Raw genomic sequence first — 26,460 nt, 5'->3', positions numbered from 1 at the left:
GAAAATAGTTTGTGTAATATAGTGTAACAATCTGTGAAGCCCTTTGAGACTCTTCGTGATTTAGGGCTATACAAATAAAAATGACTTGACTTGACTTGACTAATGATATGTGGCATGTTGTATCTCAGTAACTTGTGGCATAGTGAAGACAGGACTTTGCTTCTCAGCAGGCTAACGTGAAATGGGTGACTATTTGTCGCTATATCGTGATGTGCAACCAAAAATGAGTGCTACAAAGCTAGAATACAAACTATGGAGGCTCAAAATGAACAAAGCGCACCATTTTTCTTCTAGTAAGTAAGTCTCTGGTGGTACTAAAAGCAGCAAGATAACAGACAATCATAACTGCTCCCTCTAGGTGAGCCTCATGTTATGTAAAACATATTTCTCGACCTAAAATAATTTAAAATATATCATGTCGGTATGACAGTTAACTCTTTGTTGCTTAATAGTCAAATCAATATTGTTTTTTCTCTTAATTGGTAATGTTTTTACAACTATGAGGCACTAAGTAATACACACTCTCCATTGAACAATTTTTTTTAAAGGTATGTGCACGACCTTGTCCACCAATCACAAACATCAATAATAACTGTATGTAAGTAAGATTCTGTTTTGATGGTCAATTATGTGTATATTGTTTTCAATGGAGCCCTCTTTTCATTTTGTTTTATCAAAAGGAAAAATGTAAGATACTAAAAGCCGTACCACGCTTTCAATATGATAACATTCACAGCAACTTATTTTAGTTTGTTTGCTTAGTAGATTGTTTCCAAAGACTGCAATCATAAAATGCTTATCATTCACTTTGAACTTTGACTAAAAATATTCTATGTTTTATTTTCAGGTAGGATAGTATAACAGTATCATCTTGACCTTGGCACACATTTGAAGCATCTTAAATGAAAAATGTCCTTTAGTCAATAGAGGTTTTGCTTTAAAGATGACAATGATGTGTCTGATTATGGGGAGTTTTGACCTTTAACCCCTTGGACCTTGACTTGTGAGGACTACCTTCTAATGTTCCAGATTTCAATTGCTTCAAATATTAACATTTTAATTGTACTGTTTCCTTCAACATTTTGGATGATGAAACACTAATACACTTTAGTGGCATAAAATTACCTAACAAGAGTCCTTGTTTTCAGTTGAATAACAGTGCATTTTATTAATAATAATGTGATATATTAGAGGGCAGCACGGTGTAGCAGTGGTTAGCGCGTGTGCGTCACAGTTCTGAGGTCATGAGATCGTACCTCCTGTGTGGAGTTTGCATGTACTCCCCGTGCTTGCGTGGGTTTCCTCCGGGCGCTCCGGTTTCCTCCCACATTCCAAAAACATGCATATGGTTAATTGGCCGGTCTGAATTGTCCCTAGGAATAAGCGAGCGAATTGTCTGTCCCTGTGTGCCCTGCGACTGGCTGGCAACCAGTTAAGGGTGTCCCCTGCCCACTGCCCGAAGATAGCTGGGATGAGCTACAGCTCCCCCGCAACCCTACTGAGGATAAGCAGTGCAGATAATGGATGGATGAATGGATTTATTAGATTTCATTATAAATCATATTACATCCTTGATCTTCTGAAAGCCAATTGCTCCTAAATAAGAATTAAATTAAACATTTACATCGTGCACCAGGTGTATGACTGTTTAAAATGTGTTCCCTACAGTTCAGACATCTTGGGTTTCGATTCCAGCTACTAGCCTCCCTGTGTTGAGTTTGTATGTTTTCTCTCTGTTTTCTCTCGAGGCACTCTGCTTTCCTCCCACACCCCAAAAACATGCATTGCAGATTTGTTTGTTTGTGGCTTACTATTTGGGTACGATAAAGAAAGGAATACAAAAAAAAAATCATCCAATAATCAACAAAAAAAAAAAATTGCACAAAAACAGCTGTACTATATCATTAAATGATATATAAACTTGTGCCCAAATGGAGTTTGCCGAAAGCACCAGCTCTGGACTGACTACCCATATTCCATATATCCAGAGGGGATATATTTATATTTTGAAACCTGCAGAAAAGTGCAAATATGTTGACTGTTGATTATTTTTAAATAATTTTTAATGTTTTATACTTTAAATGTTGTGTACTGTTTAATATCATTTTCCCATTACCATACTTAAAGGGCCATTGTGTATTACTTAGCACTTTAGGTGTATAAGAAAAACACATTCATTAAAAAACAAAACAATTCTAATTTGAACAATAAGCTAAAATACATGAAAGGTGATATGAACATGCATATTTGTATATTCTCAAAGGTAGAGAAATTTGTATTCATTTTACGTCACACGACGCTCACATAAAGAGAGCTGACTGCCATATTACTTCTAACGGTACCCCCAAAACTAAAAACCTTGTCAAATGATGGGCAAAAAAAAAAAGAAAGAAAAAAAAAATGATGCAGTTTGGTTACTTTGAGTTTCCGTAGTTTGGATTATTCATTGTGCCTTGTAGCACTTGTTTTCAGTTGAACAACGCAATACTGAGACATATAGTGGTCAAAAACCGCAGTGCCCCTTTAAAAGCAGCATAACTGATTCACTCCTGGTTCTCACGATTGTCTGTGTGTCCAAGTACTTCAAGTCCTTGAAATTCATCATCATTTTACATTTGATTTAAAGCACTTTCCAGAACAGCTTTGTCGTGCCATAACGAGATGAAAAAGCTCTCCCAGGATCGCAGGGGTCATTTCAAATGAATGTTGACATTTCATATCAGCGGAGCCCTTCACAATTCCTTTTGAGCTGTAACTCCAGAATATTAGTTTTATTCCCTCCCAAAAAAGAAAAGAAAAGCACGTCTTGGTATGCAAAGGACTACCATATTTAATAGAATATGACAAAAATAGGGAAAAAATATTAAACACACAAATTGACAAGTTCAAACCTCATGATTGCTGAGTGCATTGTTGAAAAACTGTAATTATGTACAGTGAATTCATTTAAAAAGTAATTCTGTAACTCCCCCATTACTGACACCCAAAAGAAGCATGTTACTCTGAAAGTACCAAATCTTCATCACTATAAAGTGAACCAGATTATAAGTATCTCATCTGAATCACTGGTGATCTAGTGGTTTAGTGTCACAGATCTCACCACTGCAACCCAGGTTTGGTTCTTGTTGCATACACTGCTTTCCAATTATGGTCAGAAAAGTTTTGCACGTATGAGTATGCACTTTCAATCTAACCCCCTTTATTTTGCCGTACTTAAGGCACACCGGGTTACAAGACATACATTTTCACATTTCTGGCCTATTTGGGGTTTTAAAGTGTGCAGTATAGTCCAGAAAATACGGTAACTATCTAGTTACAAATTACCCTATGTACTTTCAAAGAAGTCAACCCCCTAAAACTGCTTTAAAATCGCCACATAATAAAACTAGAAACAAACGTGGACACCAACCCATGGAAGTAGGGGAGCACTCATATTTGTTTGCGTCTTCCATTTTGAGAGCTTGCAACCAAACATTTAGCTGAAACACTCCATGTCAGTTTTACTTCTGGGCTGCAAACCACTCAAAGATTTCCTTCTCCATTTATGGGTACTGTTCAAGTCACCTTCTTTTTTCTCCAGGTATGATGGGCTGAAAAAAAAATACTTTTACAATTTAAAAGGCCAAAATTCAGCAAGATTTTACCAGAACATTTGAACTTACATTTGCCCCATGGTTTGTTGTTCCTGTACGCCCCCTCCCCATGTACTGCCTACCATTCACTACTGGTGACACACGACCACATATGTGCATTCAAGCAGACCCCCTGATTTGAGTATGTTATTTTATGATTATGTATTTGGCTTGAATGCGAGCATATACAGTAGGAAGCCTATTTGCATCAGGAGAAATTCTGTGAGCTTGTACCCTGTGCTTTTGACGGCGCTGCTGTAACTGTATCCAGTTGTACTTAGTAGGTAAATATAAACACGCTCACCTTGTTTCACCTGCTGGCAGATCGAAGGTGCAGTAGCATTCAGTGATCAGAGGCCAATGTAATTTTTTATCTGCTTTTAATATGTAAGAGAGTAATACACCATGTTGTAACAACAGTTGGATTACAAAGGTTCATTATATATTAAAGTACTTGTTACCAAGAAAAGTATATATTTTTTTGGGTACGCTTTAGTTCCGACACTGAAACTCATCAACGAATGCCTTTGAATCCTGGCAGAAATGATAAGCTGCCTAAAATAAGCATTTCAAAATGTCCCTAGAGCCATTAGGAATACGCAGTTTTCCACAACCAGAGTCTCAGGTGGCCCTCCTGCAGCCTTTCTTGTTTTAGAACCCTTGTGTCCCACAGGGACGGCATGCGATATGAGGTCTGGTCAATCGGCGGCCTTTGAACGCAAGGTGAGCGTGAAGGCTTCAAGAGATGAGCAGGTCCACTAAAAGGCGCCCCTCGCCTGACCTTTCATGACAAATTAAATCCAATTAAGAGGCTTTTGTTCTGTGATGAAGATGCTGCTGGTGCTCTTTAACAATCCCATTACGGATCATAAAGGGAGTTGGGGCTGAGGCTTGAGAGCTTTCAGTCTACTCTCTTTTGGCGCCGGCCAGCTGAGGCATTTTCTTCATTCTTTCTCATTCCAGTAGCATGTTAGGGCTTTCGTTCTTTTTCTGCTTCATTTGTGAGCCTGCAAGACATTTTGGAAGTCCTGCTTCAATTACACAAATGAATGTGAGTTTGGAAAATGAAACTAAGGCGGAGTGGCAGACAGACTGGTTCCTGTGTGTCCGTGTATTCCCTCTCTATACCTCCCTCTTTCTCTATGTGTCACAAGCAATGTTCCCTCTAATTTTCCACGGGTCTGAGCATTCACACAAAGTCGGTGAGCAACGCTTGAAACAACAGTGAGCAACCATAATCCCAATTGTGGAAAGATAATTAATTATCAAACGTGTCCAAAACTTGACATCAAGTTACATTTTGCTGAGTTTCCGGCATTGCAAAATTATTTTTCTCTTTTGAATGAATTGACTCATGTACTATTGCAAAGGTTGTACGGCCTACAAACGTCATTTGTTCTTACAATTCTTTCACAAGATTTCCATATATTTTTATTTCCTGATATATTTTGTCGCATAATATTAAAATTTTGGGGGGCTTTTTTAGTCGGTTGTAAGATACAGAACTGTACTTAATCACATTTTTAGTGGAAGTACAATGTTGGCAACAAGATTCACTTGATATCATTGGAAATTATTTCTTCTTTTTTCTGTGTTTTTTTTAATTCCTTTTAAAAAATCTCATTGTGTTTATTTTTTCAGAGCTGTTACTTTTTTTCTTTTTGTTCTCTATTTACTTTTTCCTACATTACTTTCTTTTTTTTCTGGCTTTTTTCTAAATTTGTCCCTCTTTTTTTCTCTTCCTTCTGTTTGTTTTTTCCTCAGCTGTTCAATACTTTTTCTTTTAGGTATTTTTGTGTGCATAATTTTACATACCATTTGGTCATGTTGGGATTAAAGAAGCAAAAACAACCTGAAGAGCCGTTTAGGACCCTTGTGCGCTGGCTAGATTTCTTGTGCGCTGAGAATGTGCAAGCAGTGTGCAATTGCGCACGCGCAGTTTAGAGGGAACACTGGTCACAAGCCAGAAATAGAGACAGGACCCAATAGCGTTCGTTTTACCCAGTTTTATTCAAAAAGGGAGCAGTGCTTGCTTCCACGATCCGATGATCGTCGGACACGGGTAGCTGATGGCAGGAACGCGGAGGTGGCACTTCCGTGTCGAGCGAGGATAGTCGTGGGCGGCAGGAAAGCTGGTCGATAGCCGGGACAGGGGAGCAAGGGCAGTAACGAGTCCAGAAAAAAAGTCGGCAACAAGTATCAGGCAGGAAACAGGGCAAAACAGGTCGATGGCCGGCACGGAAGAGCAGGGCAGAAACGGGTCCAGAAACAGGTCGGCAACAGGTAACAGGCAGGGGAAAGCACGGCAGGAGATTGTCGGAGGGTACGGACCTTGCCTAACAAAAGCGTAGGTTCGCAGGACGGTCTGACAGCTTTCTCTTGGAAGCCAGGGGTTTAAAAGGAGTCAGGGAACCAATCAGCGCTAAGGGCTGTTGGCGCCAACGGGGCAGCCGTAGGTGCCCCGAATCAGTAATTATGACACTATACCCCCGTATATGTCTTAACTTATTCGGCCACTCACTCATTCACTTTTATTTTTCCTTGTCACAGCTGGGGTCACTTTTCATAATTTCCCTCCCATTACGACTCTCCCTCATCCCTATTTTTCCATGCCACATCACAAGTTCTCTTGTCTCAGCCTTTTTGTTATTCCAGTGTACTGAACATTTGCCAGCCCTTCCAGATCACAAGTACCGTCTGACAAACTCCTGGATTGTGTACTAACTAGAATCATCTTGTTCTATCTGTCACCAAAAATTATGGCAATGCTAAATAGTAGGGGTGGGCGGATCCATCTGATTATGGATAATATCGATACTAAGCCTCTACTTGTTCAGATGGATACTATTGTCCTGAGATATACTGGACTGTCTCAGAAAATTAGAATATTGTGATAAAGTTCTTTATTTTCTGTAATGCAATTAAAAAAACAAAAATGTCATACATTCTGGATTCATTACACATCAACTGAACTATTTCAAGCCTTTTATTATTTGAATATTGCTGATTTTGGCTTACAGCTGAAAAAAAATCAAAAATCCTATCTCAAAATATTAGAATACTTCCTCAGACCAAGTAAAAAAAATAATTTTATAACAGCAAAACTAAATCAAACATTTGAAAATGTCCATTGATGCACTCAGTACTTGGTTGGGAAACCTTTTGCACGGATTACTGCATCAATCCGGCGTGATGGAGGCAATCAGCCTGTGGCATTGCTGAGGTGTTATTGATGCCCAGGATGCTTCGATAGCGGCCTTCAGCTCATTTGCATTTGTAGGTCTGGTGTCTTCCATCTTCTTCTTAACTATACCCCACAAATTCTCGATGGGGTTCAGGTCAGGGGAATTAGCAGGCCAATCAAGGACAGTGATGCCATGGTCAGTGCACCAGTTACTGGTGGTTTTGGCACTGTGGGCAGGTGCCAGATCATGCTGGAAAATGAAATCCTCATCTCCATAGAGCTTTTCAGCAGATGGAAGCATGTAGTGCTCTAAAATCTCTTGGTACACAGTTGCATTTACTCTGGACTTGATGAAACACAGTGGACCTACACCAGCAGCTGACATGGCTCCCCAAACCATTGCTGACTGTGGGAACTTCACACTGGATTTCAAGCAACTTGGATTTTGCTCCTCTCCAGCCTTTCTCCAGACTCTGGCGCCTTGACTTCCAAATGAAATGCAAAACTTGCTTTCGTCTGAAAAGAGGACTTTGGACCACTCTGCAACTGTCCAGTGCTTCTTCTCCATAGCCCAAGTCAGACGCTTCTTCCGTTGTCTTGAGTTCAGAAGTGGCTTGACCATGGGAATATGGCTATTGTAGCCCATTTCCCGGACACGTCTGTGAACTGTGGCTTTTGATACCTGGACTCCAGCTTCAGCCCACTGTCTTTGAAGCTCCCTCAAATTCTGGAAGCGGCTCTTCTTCACAATTTTGTTAAGGCTGCGGTCATCTCTCTTGGTTGTGCAGCGTTTCCGGCCACATTTTTCCCTTCCAACAGACTTTTTGTGGATATGCTTTGAAACTGCACTCTGTGAACAGCCTGCTCTTTGAGAAATTTCTTTTTGTGTCTTACCCTCCTGATGGAGGGTATCGATGATGGTCCTCTGGACAGCAGTCAGATCAGCAGTGATTTAGTTTACTGAACCAAGCTGAGTGTTTTTAAGGCTCAGGAAACCCTCGCAAGGTGTTTCGAGTTAATAAGATGATTCAGGTGATTAGTTGAATAGCCTACTTGTATACTTTTTCATGATATTCTAATATTTTGAGATAGGATTTTTGAGTTTTCTTAAGCTGTAAGCCAAATTCAGCAATATTAAAATAATAAAAGGCTTGAAATAGTTCAGTTGATGTGTAATGAATCCAGAATGTATGACATTTTTGTTTTTTTAATTGTATTACAGAAAATAAAGAACTTTATCACAATATTCTAATTTTCTGAGACAGTCCAGTATACAGTAATCTCTCGGTTATTGCGGTTAATGGGGACCAAGACCGCCCGCGAAAACTGAAAATCCGCGAAGTAGCGGCGCCCCTTCAAAAATGCTTAAAAAATGTATACAGGTATACAGTATACCCCCTTGTATACAGTACACCGTATAGAATACGGGTAGAGAGAGAGAGAGAGAGAGAGTGAAATTCAGGTTATAACAAATAAAATAAAACTAAAATATGTTGTATGTACACGGAATAGGACTGCGGCGAAACCACTACGAACCATTCAGTATGATTTTAATAACCGCTCTCAACCACATGCAGCAATCGCAGTTTATTTCGCTTGTTAACACTACCGGTTACATATTGAAAATAAAAACAATGAAAGTGTGATTATTTGATGAGTGTTTGTGAAACGTTTTGGTAACAACAGTTATAAAAATGGTCTGTGTTCATTTTAATGAAAGTGAAAGAGCTACCTTCTGACAATAACAACATACTTAAGCTAGTGGCATCGAACGGCTTTTACAACAAATGCACGAACCACACACAATTGGCCGTGTTTAGGTAGTACAAACAACCGCTCCCTTTTGGTAGAATAAAGTCAAACTTGAGATGAAATGTGACAGAAGAGAATATACTTACGTCGCGTCGCCGAATTCCTCCATGATAAACTGAGCGCCACATAAGAAGGGGGTGAGGTGGGAGGAGTTAAAGAAGCGGTAACGCACCATGACTAAGCATTGTGTCAGGGCCTTACCCTCCCCATCACAATAAGAGTGTCCACACCGTGTCCTCAGTTGACATAAGCTCGCGCTTAATGGCGTCAAGTCAATAAATGCTTTTATTGAGAAGGAAAGGTATATTTTTTAGACCCGCGAAGCTCTAAATCTGCAAAAGTGGAACCGCGAACTAGCGAGGTTCCACTGTACTTCCCTTCTCGATCAATTTACTTTAAAGCACCGCTGTGTAGACAACGCATTCCACTCCCCTCTTTTATTTTTTTTTTTCAATGGACAGTATTGTATGTATGACATTCCATACTGAATTTGTATTTTTGTTACATTGCTGCTTTTTTTTTGTTTGCTAAAGTATTCAACGGTCATGACATTTCCAAAAAGAAATACATCAGTATTGGATCGGTATTAACCTGAATTGGAAAATCAAGATTCCAAGTATTGCCTATGCCTACTAAACCGATCCTCACATTTTGAATTTACATAAGAGAAACAAAGTATATGTATATATATTTTTAACACCTCCCATTCTTTGATTTTTTTTTATTCTATCCCTACATTTTAGTTATTTTTTTGTGAATAATAACAATGTGCATATAATTGCTTCTCAGTGATTTATTTTTTCATTTTTTTTAAAAGCATTAAAGGAACTTATGGGTTTTTAATTGAAATCTAAAAATGGAATGGCAGTTCCAAGTAAATATGCAAGCTTTAGTAATCCCATTTATATTTAAAGCCGGTAAAAGAGTTCCAAGAATAAGGATCATTGGTTATTTGTTAATGTGTTGCTCAAGGAATGTCTTAAAAATATGCAACAGCCATGTTGTAAAACTGTCAAGTTAAAGCTTTAATATGAGTAAGATACAGAGTTAGGGGAACTTTAAAGTATATACTCAAGACTTAAAACTTTAGGTCTAGGTTAAAGCTTTCAATCTTGTTAAAACAAGAGTTAAGGGTGCTTTGACCCTGAGTTAAACCTAGAAATCTCATTTAACGCAAGAGTCAAGGTTGTAGTAACTCTGAGTTTAAGTTAGAGCTGTTGGAAATTTTAATTTCCTTGACTCCATCTTCTGGCTCAAGTCATCATTTCAGCCTCTGTCAGGCTTCTTATGTTGCGTGCGCAAAAATTGTATTTCTAATAAACTCTTCTATTTGGGTGCTTGGGTGACTATTTGGACTGTTCTTGAAGAAGGCCTCTTCTTACTTTCACCATGTCCATGCTACACAAAAAAAAAACTGTCACTCTCCAATCCCCCCTCCCATTTCCTAGTTGGTCATAGTTAACACATACATGAGAAAAAATATTGTACTTGCATTTTTAAGGACACCTGCTACAACGCACCCCATTTTCAACACCTTGTTTAGGTTAAATATGAGTTAAAGTTTCAAATGTGATTTACATGTGAGTTATAGGGCACTTTAAAATGTAACTCATTGAACACAGCCGATTTATTCGATGAGGTTGTTATGAAGCAGCCAATTAAATGATATTTATCAATTGTTTTGAGGCAGAAAACAATGAAAATCCTGCCGGATTTGAGGACCACATTTGTGAGTAATGCAGAATCATGCAGCAGAATTCTTCGCGTATTCTCCTATGGTATTGTGTACTTAAAAACATAAAGGAAACCTTGTTTCTCTTACTCTGAAAAGTAGCCAGAGCAAAAGTCCAGAATATTTATCATTTTGATGCATTCATGCCAAGCAATCAAGTCAAAGTGAATAACGGAGCAACTAACTATTGTAAATTGAATGTGCTACATCACTCAAGATTGGACTTGAAATTGCTGTCCGTCTCAGTAAAACGACAACCACTGGCTACTCTACACAACAATCAGAAAAAGAAGATCACTTTAAGTAGCATGCTAAGAAAGCAAAAATGGAAAATATATATTCCATAGAACCATATGGGCTCCAACTCACCTTCAACTCATTTACCGTAACTACATTACACCCTCAACAGACGGTATTCTGATTACTGGTCGGTCCAAGATGTATTTATTTTTTTACATTCTCCTTTTTTTCACCATTAAACAATATAACAGGGGTGGGCAGACTACAAATGGCCTGTCAAAGCTTTTTAACCCGGCCCACCAAATAAAAATTCTAAAAATGATGATACATATCAAATGGGAATTTTCTTTTTTAAATCAAAATAAGTACTATCAATAAAAGTGTGTATATTTTAGGGTCACCCTGGTCTCCAGTGTTAAATATTAAAAGTATTAAACAAAATCTTTATATTAAAATTCATAACATTTTATGAAAAAAAGACAATTCTGAGACGAGATAAGATCTTGAGCCTGAGCCCTTTAAATGCATGTGTATGACAGTTTATACATTTTTGCGCAAAAATTAATTTAGTATTCGTAGTTCTAATAAATACCAATGGAAAGTGCTGGATAATACACAATATCCCTTTCAACATTGGCATTTCAGTCAACAGGGAACTTCAACACTGAGGACTTTTGTTTTTTAATGGCTTATTGAAATGTAGTGAAAAATTGACATATGACGCACACCTATCCAAAATTGGGTGTGATTTTTGTATTCTTAGTATTGTGGCAAATGTGCAAGCTCATCCAGTAAGTGTCCATTGCAAATTCCCCGAACTCAAGGTGCCTTTGACTTGTGAATTCCCTTTTCACTTCTTATTCAGCACTGTTTCTCTGTCTCTTCACCTGATGTTTTAGCTATTTATATATGCCTGCGAGCTGCCTGTTTGATTAATGGCGATGCTTTTAAGAAGCTTCGGTGCCCGAGTAATGCTTAAGGGTTGCTATGAAGAGAAGTACATGCTGTACTCGAATGCCTCCCTCTGATGTTCCACTTCCATAATGAGACAAGTGAGCAAGTTGGAAAGTTGCTTTTCACATTTTTTTGTATACAGTTAGTACTTATGTATTTGTTTTGTTTTGTTTTTTTGCCTTGAAGTGAATAACATCTCTCCTGTTTCCCCCATCCCTAAATAAAGTTTCTTAAAGTGATGCAATTGTGGTCCTTGTCTGTCTGATTTTTTTTAATGTATGTATGTATGATTAGTAGGCAGTCATCCACGTGTATATTATATTTCATGTTTTGTCTATCAATATAAGATTTCATCAAATTGTTTTTGAAAAACACAGAATTTAAGCAAACAGACTGATTATGTTTTTACCACATAGTTTGATACTATGTCGTACAAATGCAACAGAGCTAGGTCAGAAAAAAAGGTAAAACCCGAGCCCGACCAAATAACATAATTTGAGTGACCAAGGTCAAAGCAAACCCAAATTTTCAGATTATATTTGTGAGGACTCGGGAGAGGGAGAGGTGTTTTTGGCCAACTTTGTTCCCTACCAAAAGCTTAAGGTAATAATTGATATTTCAATTCTTAAATCGTACCTCTTACTTGGCTCAACTCTCTATTCACCAAAACTAGGTCGTTGTTTTTGTTTTGTTTTCTTGGACATTCAACAATTGTGCCTAGTAGGTGAAAGAGGATCATTCTTTGCATGCGTTTAAAATATCAAATCTACGTTAATTTTTGAAGTCCCAGTTAAGAAACAGCACCGCTTAGCATAGATGCACTTGATGATGGGCAGGATGGGCCCGGCGGGATGTCACACGAAGCTGCGCAGTCAGTTGATCATAGGCATGCATTAATAATACAGGGGCTTGTCATTGTGACTCCCTATTGATTTTCCCATTAGCAGCAGATTGATACAAGCTTTTAATGTCAGCATCGACATTGATTACCCTGGCGGAGTCGGTCACTTTCCTATGACTCTCGGTGCAAATCACAGGTGAGAGGAGACATCGGCACTGAGGGAATTTAGTTGTTTTGCCATTTCAGTCTGTGTTTAATCTATTATGATAGCATGGTTAGTACTTAACTAGTGAGTAGTCACCAATAGATCAGAAACAACATATTGTTTGAATAATTTAATAACCTATTTAGGACTCAATTATTGAGGAGTTGCCAATAGGGCTGGAACAGCTATTTGTATAGATATTTAAATCAGCGTATAGATATTTAAATAATCAACTATTATTGGAAAGACTGAATCCAAATTCTCCTTAGCTTCAGTTTCTGCCTAATCGTTTTTATCTTCAGGATAAAAGACAGTTGTAATGAAGTAAAACTAAGATAGATAAATACTCAGTAAAATGATCAATGTTGATTCAACACTCATAAATAAGGACCATATGTTCTCTGAGGTAGTGTTAAAAGTTTACTCTTTGAGTATTGATTTAACACTGGTTATTCAAGTGTACTGAGTAATAGTTTTAATTTACCTCTTAAAAAGTAAGCTTGCAACACTACATCAGTAAACATAAGGTCCTTATCTGCAACCGTTAAATTAACCTTTTTTTATGTAAGAAAGTATGTACGTAGGATGCATAGATAGGTGCAGTAGGTAGGTAGGTAGGTAGGTAGGTAGGTAGGTAGGTAGGTAGGTAGGTAGGTAGGTAGGTAGGTAGGTAGGTAGGTAGGTACGCAGACAGGTATCTACTGTTGGTAGGTAGGTAGGTAGGTAGGTAGGTAGGTAGGTAGGTAGGTAGGTAGGTAGGTAGGTAGGTAGGTAGGTAGGTAGGTAGGTAGGTAGGTAAGTAGGTAGGTAGGTAGGTAGGTAGGTAGGTAGGTAGGTAGATAGGTACGTAAGTATATAGGTAAGTTGGTTATGTAGATAGGAAGGTTATGTTAGGTAGATAGGTAGAAAAGAAGGTAGGTAGGTAGGTAGGTAGGTAGGCAGGCGGGTAGGTAGGTAGGTAGGCAGGTAAGTAGGTAAGTAGGTAAGTAGTTAGCAGACTGGTAGGTATGCAGACTGGTAGGTATGCAGACAGGTATGTACTGTAGGTAGGTAGGTAGGCTGGTAGGTAGGTAGGGAGGTAGGTATGCAGACAGGGAGGAATACAGACAGGTAGGTATGCAGACAGGTAGGTATGCAGACAGGTATGTACTGTTGGTAGGTAGGCAGGTAGAAAGGTAGGTAGGTATGTACGTAGGTAGGTATGGTCAGGTTGTAGGTAAGTTGGTTATGTAGATAGGAAGGTTATGTATGTTAGGGCCCAGTCACACAGCCTTTTGCGTCTGTACCACGGGTAAAATTTTGCGGGTTTTTTTGCCCGTGGTTGCCCGCGGTAGAAAATGCGCAAAATTGGCCAACCCGCTGTTCATCCGTGGTATGCCCGCAAAACAGACGCCGGCGACTGTTCCGCTTCCTCATCGCGTCAGTTCCACGTCATTTCCGCGTGTGGACCACGGGTATAAAAGCTGCCGAGCCGGGCTGTAGAAATCATAACCGCTCAAGACACAGTCCCGTGAAGATAAAGATTTCAAGCTATGGCACCAAAGAAAAAGTCAATATGTTAATATTGTAATAGTTTTTCATTTTTATTTTGTTATCTTGTTATGAAATGAAAAGAAATGTCAAGAAATATAAATGGATTAAGACGAGGTCACTACGGTGACGGGGATCAATGTTCACCCCTTGACGTCTAGAGCACAACTGAGGTGTGCTCGGCAAATCGCGCTGTATACACGCGGAGAAAGGCGTTTGACCGCCACACGCGTTACACACGCTAATTCACACGCTAATTCACGTGATAACACCGCAATACAGGCGCAGAACAAACGTGCTATGACCGTGCTCCACCCGCGTATACCCGCTAAAATTTCGTGTCCTACCCGCGTGTAACCACGCCCTGGCCGCGGCCGTAGCACGTCGTTCCGCGTCTGTACCGCGTCATTACCTCGTGTGTACCACGTGTGCCGCCCGCGGTTACCCGTGGTCTAAAGTTTTGAGCAGCGCAAAACTTTTTTGCGAGGCCAACCGCGTGTGAATTTCTTGCCGCGTGTAAAGCACTGCTGTATCTCGTCTGTATCGCGATCTCAAAGCGTCCAACAGCGTCTGCTTCACGGGCAAAAATTTCTGGCCATGATTCAGCCTCGATACGCCCGTGAAAGGCTGTGTGACCGGGCCCTTAGGTAGGTAGGTAGATAAAAAGGTAGGTAGGTAGGCAGGTAGGTAGGTAAGTAGGTAGGTAGGTATGCAGACTGGTAGGTAATCAGACAGGTTGTAGGTAGGTTTGTTATGTAGGTAGGAAGGTTAATTATGTTAGGTAGGTAGGCAGTGTTCCCCCAAAGCTGCACGCGTGCGCAATTGCGCACTGCTCGCACATTCTCAGCGCACAAGAAAATCTAGCCAGCGCACAAAAATGAGGGCTCAAAATGACTAACTAAGAAGCGACTTAAATCAAAGTTACAGTGCATGAAGGTAAGAATACACGGGTTCCCCTGACGTTGTGTCCTAAATGCGGTATTTTGAAGTCGAGTCGAAGTAGAACGAAGTTGAGTAAAGTTGGTAGAGTTTGTCGAGAACCGCCTTCTTCGGCTCGGCTCACTAAAAGGAACCGGCTCTTTCGGGTCCTATACCGCTCTTCAGGTTGTTTTTGCTTCTTTACGCGACAAAATTGTATGTAAAATTATGCACAACATGACTTAAAGGAAGGGGGGAATAGAACAAAAAAGAAAAATATACCAAAATGAAAAAGTAGTGAAAAGCTGAGGAAAAAACAAACAAAAGGAATAGAAAAAAAATAAGGAAAAATTTAGAAAAAAGCCTGAAAAAAAAAAGAAACAAATGTAGGAAAAAACTAAAGTAGTAATAAAAAAGTAACAGCGCTGAAAAAATGAACACAATGACATTTTTGTTTTAATGATTTTTTTAAAAAGTAGAAAAAAAACACGGAAAAAAGAAGAAAAAGTTTGTGTTGCATTCAAATTATTTCCAATTATATCAAGTGAATCTTGTTGCCAACATTGTACTTCCACGAAAAAAATTTGATTAAGTACAGTTCTGTATCTTACAACCGACTAAATAAGCCCCCAAAAATGTTAATATTATGCGACAAAATATATCAGGAAATAAAAAGAAATGGATATCTTGTGAAAGAATTGTAAGAACAAACTACGTTTGTAGGCCATACAACCTTTGCAATAGTACATGAGTCAATTCATTCAAAAGAGAAAAATAATTTTGCATTGCCGGAAACTCAGCAAAATGTAACTTGATGTCATGTTTTGGACATGTTTGATAATTAATTATCTTGCCACACTTAGGATTATGCTTGCTCACTGTTGTCATGTCATAAACATGTTGTATAAAGAATACCTGGAATATTACAACTTTTCTTATGTATAAATGTTTTGAACAATAACAATCCATGGTGTCATGTTTGAACCCAAGTGTGCATCCATGGGTTAAACACATTTAACAGAGTATTTCGGTGTGCGTGTGTCTTGATTTAAATATTTTGAACCACTAACACAGTAAAGGTAGGTAGGCAGGTCTGTCGTTTGGAAATCGATTTAAATGATTGATTGTTGGAACTTCATTGGTCTTTATTATGTATACACAATATTGGTAAGCAGAAAAATGTAAGTGTCTTTCAGAGGTAGGATCTTAAACCTGAGCCCGACCCTAAATTTGGACAGAATTATCCTACCACTTAAAATACGTAATTGTGGGGTTGTTTAGACCTTGTTTCCTCAAATCAAGTAAATTTGGTCGCGTTTTGGCTGCATAGGGCTTCAAAACGTGCAGACCAAGGTTGGGTCTGCATGGATTTTTTAGGCCCAAACTTATCTTTAGTGTCTTAAACAAACTACAAAATGAGCAAAATATTTGTCGCTTTTTGGGGTCTCACAAAAAGTGCTTACTTTGGCGATGCACGTTTCTGAACGGCTTTGGTAAATGATGTAAAAAATGTATGGCTTTTTTTGGTAATAAATGTATGCTATCTACGATATAAATATGAATAAGAGCTTTTTTGGGGAACATGGAGATTTAAATGATAATGTTTTGAGTTTATTCAATTGATTAATATGAAAATAGTCATTTTTGCAGCCTTAATCACCAATAACAATCATCAATAGCACTAGTACTTATCTTCCATGAAAGTTGCCCCCCAAGATAACAAAAACACCATCTATATTACATTTACTGCTTTACATTTTTTTTTAGGGAACTAACGTAAAATTCAGACTATAGCGCGCCCCGGATTATAAACTCTACCCACTACATTTTTAAAGAAAAAAAACCTACATTTTTTACATATATAGACGGCACCTGACAATGAAACATGATACATTTACAAAGTAAGACAGTACAAAGACTGCCAGACTTTGGGTAAACAAATATGTGTCTGTACGATGTCACCAGTCACTGAAATGTCTCATGCCACATATAATGGGAAAGCTTAAACTCTTGGGATTCAAGATATGATCACCAATTAAAAATATACTATGAGAGAAACATCACGATAAGTCTGGAACAAGATACCCGAAAACTATAGAGCCAGCGTAACTCACCATTACATACCCTGGCTATCTTCAACTTTTTTGCATGTCAGTGGAATTGGCTTTGTTACATCAAGGACAAGCCATAGAATCCAACGGTGTAAAATATTCATTCTAAAACACAATATAATGCCTACAGATAAACAGAAACAATTCTGCTTCATTTGACATTGCTTCTTGTTATACGTTCATTTCCGTTTGTTTGCAAAAACAGATTCGTAAAATTACTTCCAATATGGTAGTTAGCCTTGCCCTTTTGATTGACACCTTTTCCATGATGAGGATCTGCTTATGCGCGTTTCATTCATGCACTAAGTGCAAAGTTACATTAGACTTGTGCCTTCCTTGATACATATATTTCACCGGTTTCACTCTTGCATTCACTGTTCAAGTGCCCCTAGGGGCTGTTAGTAAAACTGCATGAGATAGTCGCATCATTGCATAAGCCGCAGGGTTGAAAGCTTGGGTAAAAAGTATGTTCTGAATTTTAGGGTACGTTTATATCGTTCAATAATATTTGTCCCTAAAATTGCATGAAATGAATGCCAATTTCTTATTTCTAATTTTGTATTAACTCATTCTCATAGCCTCACTGATATCAATGTACTTCTGCTGGTAATCTTCCAAATAGTCTGTTATTAACTGGCATCTGGTAGATAAATTTGAAGGGAACATTTGTTGCATTCCACTTACATCACCCGTGTCAGTGTTGTGCACATCTAAATCAAGTCAAACCATGGCGTGATCAAATGAAAAACATCGCCACCAGTTTGTCATGATAACCTCAATAAATTCCAGACAATTTCTACCCTGTGAACAATTTCTGTGAAGGCAAATATGACAAACATTTTTCTCTCCCCTTGGAATGATTGTGATTCTCTGCTCAGATTGAACCTTAATCTGATAATGTTAGCATGATAGTAATCATTTTCTGTCTGCTAACATAGTGATTGCAGCAGAATTACACCAGCGTTCCATTTAGAGGCTACAGGAAGGTAGCGAGAGCTTTTAGATGAGATCACATGGATGTTTATTTGTTTTGGGGCAATAAGGGGGAAAAAGCCAGCAAATGGCTCGTTTCTTACAAGCACGTTGGCAGCAGATTTTCACCGGAGGGTAGGAATGTGCATATTAGCAAAACTGGGATGCCCTTTGTGTTGTTTGTTGTTTTGATAACTATTAAAGCACCACTTAGTAACTTTATCGCAGGCTGGAGAAGAAGAGGTCAACTTGATCACACCTTTGCGTGGTTTCAAATGGTTGCTCTTGTACAAACAACTCACAGCAATTATTTCCCCCGTAAGGTCCACTGCCCAACCAAGTAATAAATTCATCATAGCGGAGTTGTACGCAATGATTCCTGCAGGCCTGTTTGCATGCTTGTCAAATTATTCAAGGTGCCATAATGGTCGTTTATACCAATGCTAATAGCTCATATTTGACTGGGGCCTGGGGAGACCCAAGCAAGCGCGTGAAACAGAGAAATGTCAAGCCCAATCAACCAATCAGGTAAATACTTTATTGTACATGGCAAAACAAACAAGTATTGAGTGAGTCACACTTGCTCCTATAAATCAAGTGAACTACGAGATTCAAATTCGAATATCAGTATGATAATAATAAGGGTTGTAACGACAGTACAGTTTTTGTATTGATCTTAATCGCGCTTATTACCGATCCCCAAGTGTGACCAGCCTATCCACATTAGTCTGAATCAACTTTTTGGGCTTTTGTAACTGTGTATTTCTCTCAACCATAACAAAAATAAAGAAATATTAGTCATCTCAAAAAACAAAGATTTCTGAAGAAGATGGGCTTTATAGCAAATGATTTGTTGATAGTCCACCTAAATTAATGAAATGAATGCTGTATTTAAAATAATGACACACAGTTTTTAAAAAAATAGTGTTTTTCCTAAATGTTTTTTGGTATCAGTATTTTGTTCATGGTTTCACTACTTCGGGGATTTGCATCATGCATGTTCTTTATTGAGATTGGCTAAACAGTTATCATTATTCGGTCTCTGTGTCACTCCCTCTGTCTTTGTCTCTTTCTCCATCTCTTTGACCCATTTTCTAACTCTCTGCCTCTCTTTCGCTGACTCCATTTTTGTCCCTCCCTCTTTCTGTCCGTCTTTTAATCTGTCTTTCACGCCCTGTCCATCTCTCTTTGTCTTACGCTTTCAATGGCAATGGACAGCCAAGTACACTGACTTTTAAAGACTCTGTTTAAAACACACTTCATTTGGAACTCTCGTTTTGCTAGCTAATTTAGTTGTGTCTGTTTTTTAAACCCGCATGTACTATAACTGTGACTACATTCGTGAGAGAATTGTTCCCAATTCCGGGCCCTAACTAATTAGCACAGAAGTACAGCTCATATCAAACCTGCGTGGGCCATAATGACGAAAACCTTCAATTTATGGCGGAGACCTCAAATTGCAAGTTTGGGACCTTTGGGTTACGACTTATTTTACTTATTCCTAGCAGCAATTTCATTTTACTTATTTCAGGAAACTTAGAGTTCCTAATATGATGGACGAAATATGTTTTCTTGTGTATTATATCATAAGTATGTTCGATTTATTTATAGTATCCAGGCTGGTATATGACGTATTGCAAGAACATTGAGGCACACCATGGATGCTAATAACCCAGTATTACATGAGTCACATTAGTCTTGTCAAATGACTTATAATACTACATCACATTATTCCACCACAGCAATTTTCAAAGTGTAATTGCGTGTTCGCCTGACTGATTGGCACATACTGTGCATGTGCTTGTTCCATGTAATCACCATTATCATCCTTTGTAACACCAAAGCTCTTCTTTTATGAAGTAAAGGTGACTTGATCCCAGCCACGTGTTTTGTAAGTTCTGTAGGTCAACAGCCTGAGGTGCAACGAGTGTCATGTGATGACACGGCCGCCAAGCCGTGGATCAGTTTGACATTTCATGGCTGTGCTGAGGTGGCGATAATTAAAAGCATGACCTTAAAAAGATGAATACATTTTTTTTAAAAAACATATCTTTTCCTGCTAGCATTTTCACTCGAGTGTGCTTGAATGTCTAATGGGTGATGCAGCAGAAGTAAAAAATGTGCTGGTTTAGGAGTGTGTGTGTGTGTGTGTGTGTGTGTGTGTGTGTGTGTGTGTGTGTGTGTGTGTGTGTGTGTGTGTGTGTGTGTGTGTGTGTGTGTGTGTGTGTGTGTGTGTGTGTGTGTGTGTGTGTGAAATAATGCGTCACGGTTGCCTTTAATCATTCACAGATATCCCTTTGGCATGGAACAAGATATAAATCCCATCACACATGAGGCCTCATCAGATTGTGTCCAAAAGACAAGATATTTACCCCTGAATACCCCCACCACAAAAAGAAAAAGTAAATACTGAGGGTCATGATCGTTATGTTTGCGGGGGGACCGAAACGTAGGGAAGCCAGAACAGAGGCCGGTGTACTCTTGGGGTGGTAGAGGGAAGAGGGATGGTATAATAATAACAAAAGGAGGTACAAAGTAACAAAACACAAGAGGTCAAAAAAACAACTAAATATCCAAATAATAAGTGCTGCTGGAAGTGTGAATTTCCCTACGGGGATGAATAAAGTATCTATCTATCTATCTATCTATCTATCTATCTATCTATCTATCTATCTATCTAATATTCTACAAACAATGATTTTCCTCTCCCCGTGTAATTACTGTGATTTTCTGCTCACATTAAGCTTTATTCAGATAGGGTTGGCATAATAGTAATCATTTTCTGTATGTCATTGTAATCTTATCCATGACATTTTTGCTGTCTTCCGCTCTCATGTCAAGTGTGATTTTGTTTAGACGTTTTGTGATTTTATGACCACTTTTTGTTTGTTACATTGTACTCTTTTTTGTTATTAAATACCACCCCTCTTTTTTTAGCACACCTGGCTCTGTTCTGGCTTCCCTGTGTTTGGGTCCACCCGCATATGTGACAATTACTGTATAAGACTCAGTATTTGTTTCCGTCTAAGATTTCACTAACCCATATCTACTTCTTCATTTCATTGTTACTCATGTTAATTGCCTCTGGTAGGTGCTACAGGTCCCTTAAAACAAGAAATAACAGGCACAGAGACAGTATCTTCCCCACCCCAAACATGTGTACAAAACTAGAAAAAAAAATAATAATAATTGTAATATATATAAATATATATATATATATATTTATATATATATAATATATAGGCACCAGCTGAAGCAGATCAGCTAATGTGCGTGTGTGCTACTTAAGGGTGGGTTGTGGGTTTTGCGGGTGCTGGCTCATTGCATTTTCTGTTTTGCATTTTCTGTCTGCATCTCCCGTTCTGTTTTGCTCTGTCCTGTTTTGTTTGAGTCGGAAGAAACCTGTGTTTGCACGTTTTTAGTTAAAGCCTGTTTGTTCTGTCTTGTCCCTGAGTTTTTGACGACTTTTTTTTTGGTAAATAAAAGTTTTGTTCTTCCTCGTGACAGAATGAGCCAGCCAAGAAATGAACTCAGCGGACGATCCCATCCGACTCCCGTGCCTGCCTGTCCGATCCCCCCTGCCGAGCGCCGAGTCCGATCCGTCCGACGCCGATGGCGCCTGCCTCTCCCCGTTCCTGCTTGTTCGGAGGAGGGAGCGGGGTTGCCCCAATTGAGAGCGTCGACCCATTCCGAGGTGCGAGGGGGGTTTTGGGTATTGCCCCGGGAAGAATTGACGCCTGCCTGTTCGACTCTACTGCCTGCCTGTTCGACTCTCCTGCCTGCCTGTTCGACTCCCCTGCCTGCCTGTTCGACTACCCTGCCTGCCTGTTTGACTCCCCTGCCTGTCCTGATTCTGCCTGTTCTGATTGCGCCTGTCCTGTCTGCCTGTTCTGATTCTGCCTGTTCTGATTCCGACTCTCCTGATTCCGCCTGTCCTGATTTCAACTCTCCTGATTCCGCCTGTCCTGATTTCGACTCTCCTGATTCCGCCTGTCCTGTTTGCCGGTTCTGATTCTGCCTGTCCTGTCCTGTCCTGTTTGCCGGTTCTGATTCTGCCTGTCCTGTCCTTTTTGCCGGTTCTGATTCTGCCTGTCCTGTCCTGTTTGCCGGTCCTGATTCTGCCTGTCCTGTCCTGTTTGCCGGTCCTGATTCTGCCTGTCCGGTCTGAATCGCCGGTCCTGTTTGCCCGCCGGACCCCCCCTGCCGAGTCTGGCCGTCCGACGCCGATGGCACCTGCCTCTCCCCGTTCCGGCGTGTTCGGAGGAAGGAGCGGGGTTGCCCCAATCGAGAGCGCCGACCCCTTCCGACTTCGCTGCCGATCGCCTGTAAGACCGCCCCCGCCGAGCGCCGAGTCCGATCTGTCCGACACCGATGGCGCCTGCCTCTCCCCGTTCCTGCGTGTTCGGAGGAGGGAGCGGGGTTGCCCCAATCAAGAGCGTCGAACCATTCCGGGGTGCAAGGTAAAAAATTTTCTTTTTGGGACCTCAGGAGCTGTCCCTTAAAGGGGCGGGCTCTGTCGTGTCCAGCATGGTCGCCGTGGCGACCGGCTGGCCCCACCCGCACGGCTGCAGTAGATCAGCTAATCGAGAGCGTCAACCCATTCCGGGGTACGAGGGGGGTTTTGGGTATTTCCCCAGGAAGATTTGACGCCTGCCTGTTCAACTCTCCTGCCTGCCTGTTCGACGCCCCTGCTTGCCTGTTCGACTCTCCCGCCTGCCTGTTCGACTCCCCCGCCTGCCTCTCCGACTCCCCTGCATGCCTGTCCGACTCTCCTGCCTGCCTGTCCGACTCCCCTGCCTGCCAGTCCAACTCTGCTGCCCGCCAGTCCGACTCCGCTGCCTGCCAGTCCGACTCCGCTGCCTGCCAGTCCGACTCCGCTGCCTGCCAGCCCGACTCCGCTGCCTGCCAGCCCGACTCCGCTGCCTTGCCAGTCCGACTCCGACTCCGCTGCCTGCCAGTCCGACTCCGACTCCGCTGCCTGCCAGTCCGACTCCCCTGCCTGCCTGTCCTGATTCTGCCTGTCCTGATTCTGCCTGTCCTAATTCCGCCTGTTCTGATTCCGCCTGTTCTGTTTTGCCTGTTCTGATTCCGCCTGTCCTGTTTTGGCCTGTCCTGATTCCGCCTGTCCTGTTTTGGCCTGTCCTGATTCCGCCTGTCCTGTTTTCGCCTGTCCTGTCTGCCTGTCTGTTTTCGCCTGTCCAGTTTGCCCGCCGGACCCCCCCTGCCGAGCGCCGAGTCCGACACCGCCTGCCTCTCCCCGTTCCTGCGTGTTCGGAGGAGGGAGCGGGGTTGCCCCAATCGAGAGCGTCGACCCATTCCGACTCCGCTGCCAATCGCCTGTCCGACCCCCCCCCCCTGCCGAGCGCCGAGTCCGATCCGTCCGACGCCGATGGAGGGAGCGGGGTTGCCCCAATCGAGAGCGTCAAACCATTCCGGGTTGCCAAGTAATAATTTTTCTTTTTGGGACCTCAGGAGCTGTCCCTTAAAGAGGGGGCTCTGTCATGGTCAGCATGGTTGCCGTGGCGACCGGCTGGCCCCGCCCCCTGGGCACCAGCTTAAGCAGATCAGCTAATGTGCGTGTGTGCTTCTTAAGGGTGTGTTGTGGGTTTTGCGGGTGCTGGCTCATTGCATTTTCTGTTTTGCATTTTCTGTCTGCATCTCCCGTTCTGTTTTGCTCTGTCCTGTTTTGTTTGAGTCAGAAGAAACCTGTGTTTGCACGTTTTTAGTTAAAGCCTGTTTGTTCTGTCTTGTCCCTGAGTTTTGGAAGACTTTTATTTTGGTAAAAAAAGCTTTGATCATCAACGCAATTGAGTTCTCCCTTCCTGCCTCCGTTCTGGTCCGGTCTTCCTCGTGACAATTAACATTAACAAGTGAAACGCTAATGCTATCAACTGTGTCAGCAATCCAACATTTCAATCAGAACTCATTGTCCAGTGCTTGCAGCTGCGTTTTTCATGCTAGGAGCTAGAATTAGTAGCTGGAGTACTAATGCTACAGGCCACGTCAGCAAACAGGCTGCATTGCAATTTGCACGGTACTGTAGTTGCTAATGCTTGCAGGCACATTTGTGACCCTAACACCTTGTATTAGCGACTAAAGGGCTAATGACAGTAGCCGCATCAGCAATCTAACAACCTTATGATTTGTGAGTTGTTGTTTTTTTGTTTTTTTTGTTTTTGTTGTACATTAAGACTTCGCTTTTATGCTGTTCTCCTCTCATAGTCTTTCAGCTAAGGGTGTTCTGATTTTCTGATTTCAAACAAGATATCCTATATTGACTTGGATAAATAACCCAAATAAAAAGAGACTATTCCAGATTCTGCAGTGTCTAAAATTAAAGGGACGCTGTGTAATATATGACTACTAGATGATTCTGTATTACGCAATGAAACAGAAATTGAGTGCTACGAAGCTAATGTTAGAATACAAACTATGGAGATTCAAAGTGACCACACTGCACCATTTTTCTTATCTTTTTTTGCAGCCTTTACAAGGTTTTTTGCCAGGTAATGTGCTTAAGGCAAAATGTATGTTGAGCAAGAAATCTCTCTCTCTCTCTCTCTCTCTCTCTCTCTCTCTCTCTCTCTCTCTCTCTCTCTCTCTCTCTCTCTCTATATATATATATATATATATATATATATATATATATATATATATATATATATATATATATATATATATATATATATATATATATATATATATATATCTCATCTCATTAGCTGCACCGCTTATCCTCAGTTGGGTCGCGGGGATATATATATATATATATATATATATATATATATATATATATATATATATATATATATATATATATATAGAGAGAGAGAGAGAGAGAGAGAGAGAGAGAGAGAGAGAGAGAGAGAGAGAGAGAGAGAGAGAGAGAGAGAGAGAGAGAGAGAGAGAGAGAGAGAGAGATGGATAGATAAAGATATAATGTCTTTAAAGTCTTGTGATTAACTTGCCTTAAACTGTAGGAGCCCTGATATAATGCAAAATATCCTTTTAAGGTCGATAATGCTAACCTGTTCCACTAGAGGGAGCACAGATATCTAAATCCACATTATGATCAGAAATACAATAAGAGGTGAAAACGTTTCTAGTAATGTAAGATTTTTTTTTCTTAATTGGTCTTTAAATGTAAATGAACAAGTGATGCTGACATTTTACTGAAGTAAGCGGGAACACAAGGCATACATATGAAAAAAAGGTCAAAAATGAAACTGACTGTTACAGTTTTTAACAGCAGAAAGTCTTACTTCTGGTGGGATCTGCAATATTGCCTTCATCAGCGTCTTCCCTCCCACTCATGCACTCGTGCATCCACCGAGCTAGAGCCGAGCTCATCTTTGCTTTTGTCTGATGGGTTTCATTGCCTTTTTCTAGGACAGCCTTCCTCATCAAAGCGATTAAGCAATTACACTGACTGCGCCCATCCTCAGAAGAAAGCCAGGATAACCCTCCGAGTATTGAGTGTCTGAGCATTCTAGGAGATAAAGACGTCATTTGGGTCTAATCATAATAATGCCTTTTTCCTTCATTTCAACCTTTTTCCTTCCCTTCTGAGTGGGTGGCAAGGGGACGTAAGGAAAACCAAGAGGTCTGTGCGGGAGGTTGAATCAACACACATGTTAGAGCCATGATATTGCTTTAAAAAAAAAAAAACACTTATTCCCTTTTTCTGTTTAAAAACGATCAGATAATGCACTACGGAGGCTCTGCGATAACGGAAAAAATCCAAGACTGCAAATTCAATCAATATGCACTTCATCTTTTAGCGGTGCTGGCGGCATTAGTGATGAAGTGGGAGGGGGAGGCAAATGGAGCTCGATCAGATTGGCTGTTTACTGTTATTTCCTTTAAATGCGCTAACAGTCTTGCACTGAAATGATAATACAACAGCACCCCTGGAATGCAGACGTCAACAGGGGTCAGGCATCCAAAAAACCGACAAATAACACAACACATAGATACTTTACTGGCACTCGTTGACTATTAAGTGAAATGGATTCACACAGGGGTAGGGAAGATGTTTAACTCAAATAGTCGTAATATAATTTTTATATTATAAAATATAATTTAGATTCTTTCTTTTTTTTCTAGCCACAACATATATTTCAGGACAAAATTCAACAAAACCACCAAACCCGCTCTTCAGACAAAAGCAAATTATTTTTATCTTACAAATATTTGATTTCACTGTATGACGTTTGATGATTTGAGAAAATCTATGAAATGATACTAATGATAGAGCCTGTGTCCAAAGTCCACTAATATACATTTTACAATGTATCTCCCTCCCCAGTTACATAATGTCATTGAGGCT

General features: G+C 40.3%; 1 protein-coding gene across 1 annotated transcript in view; it reads right to left on the bottom strand.

Annotated features, from left to right (window-relative positions):
- Positions 1 to 26,460, bottom strand: part of LOC148351372 (ALK tyrosine kinase receptor-like) — a 569,914-nt gene that overhangs the window by 541,593 nt on the left and 1,861 nt on the right.

Source organism: Urocampus carinirostris, chromosome 15 (assembly GCF_059441175.1).
Source record: "Urocampus carinirostris isolate Australia breed hairy pipefish chromosome 15, RoL_Ucar_1.0, whole genome shotgun sequence".
Taxonomy (NCBI): domain Eukaryota; kingdom Metazoa; phylum Chordata; class Actinopteri; order Syngnathiformes; family Syngnathidae; genus Urocampus; species Urocampus carinirostris.
This window is presented reverse-complemented; position numbering and strand designations above follow the sequence as displayed.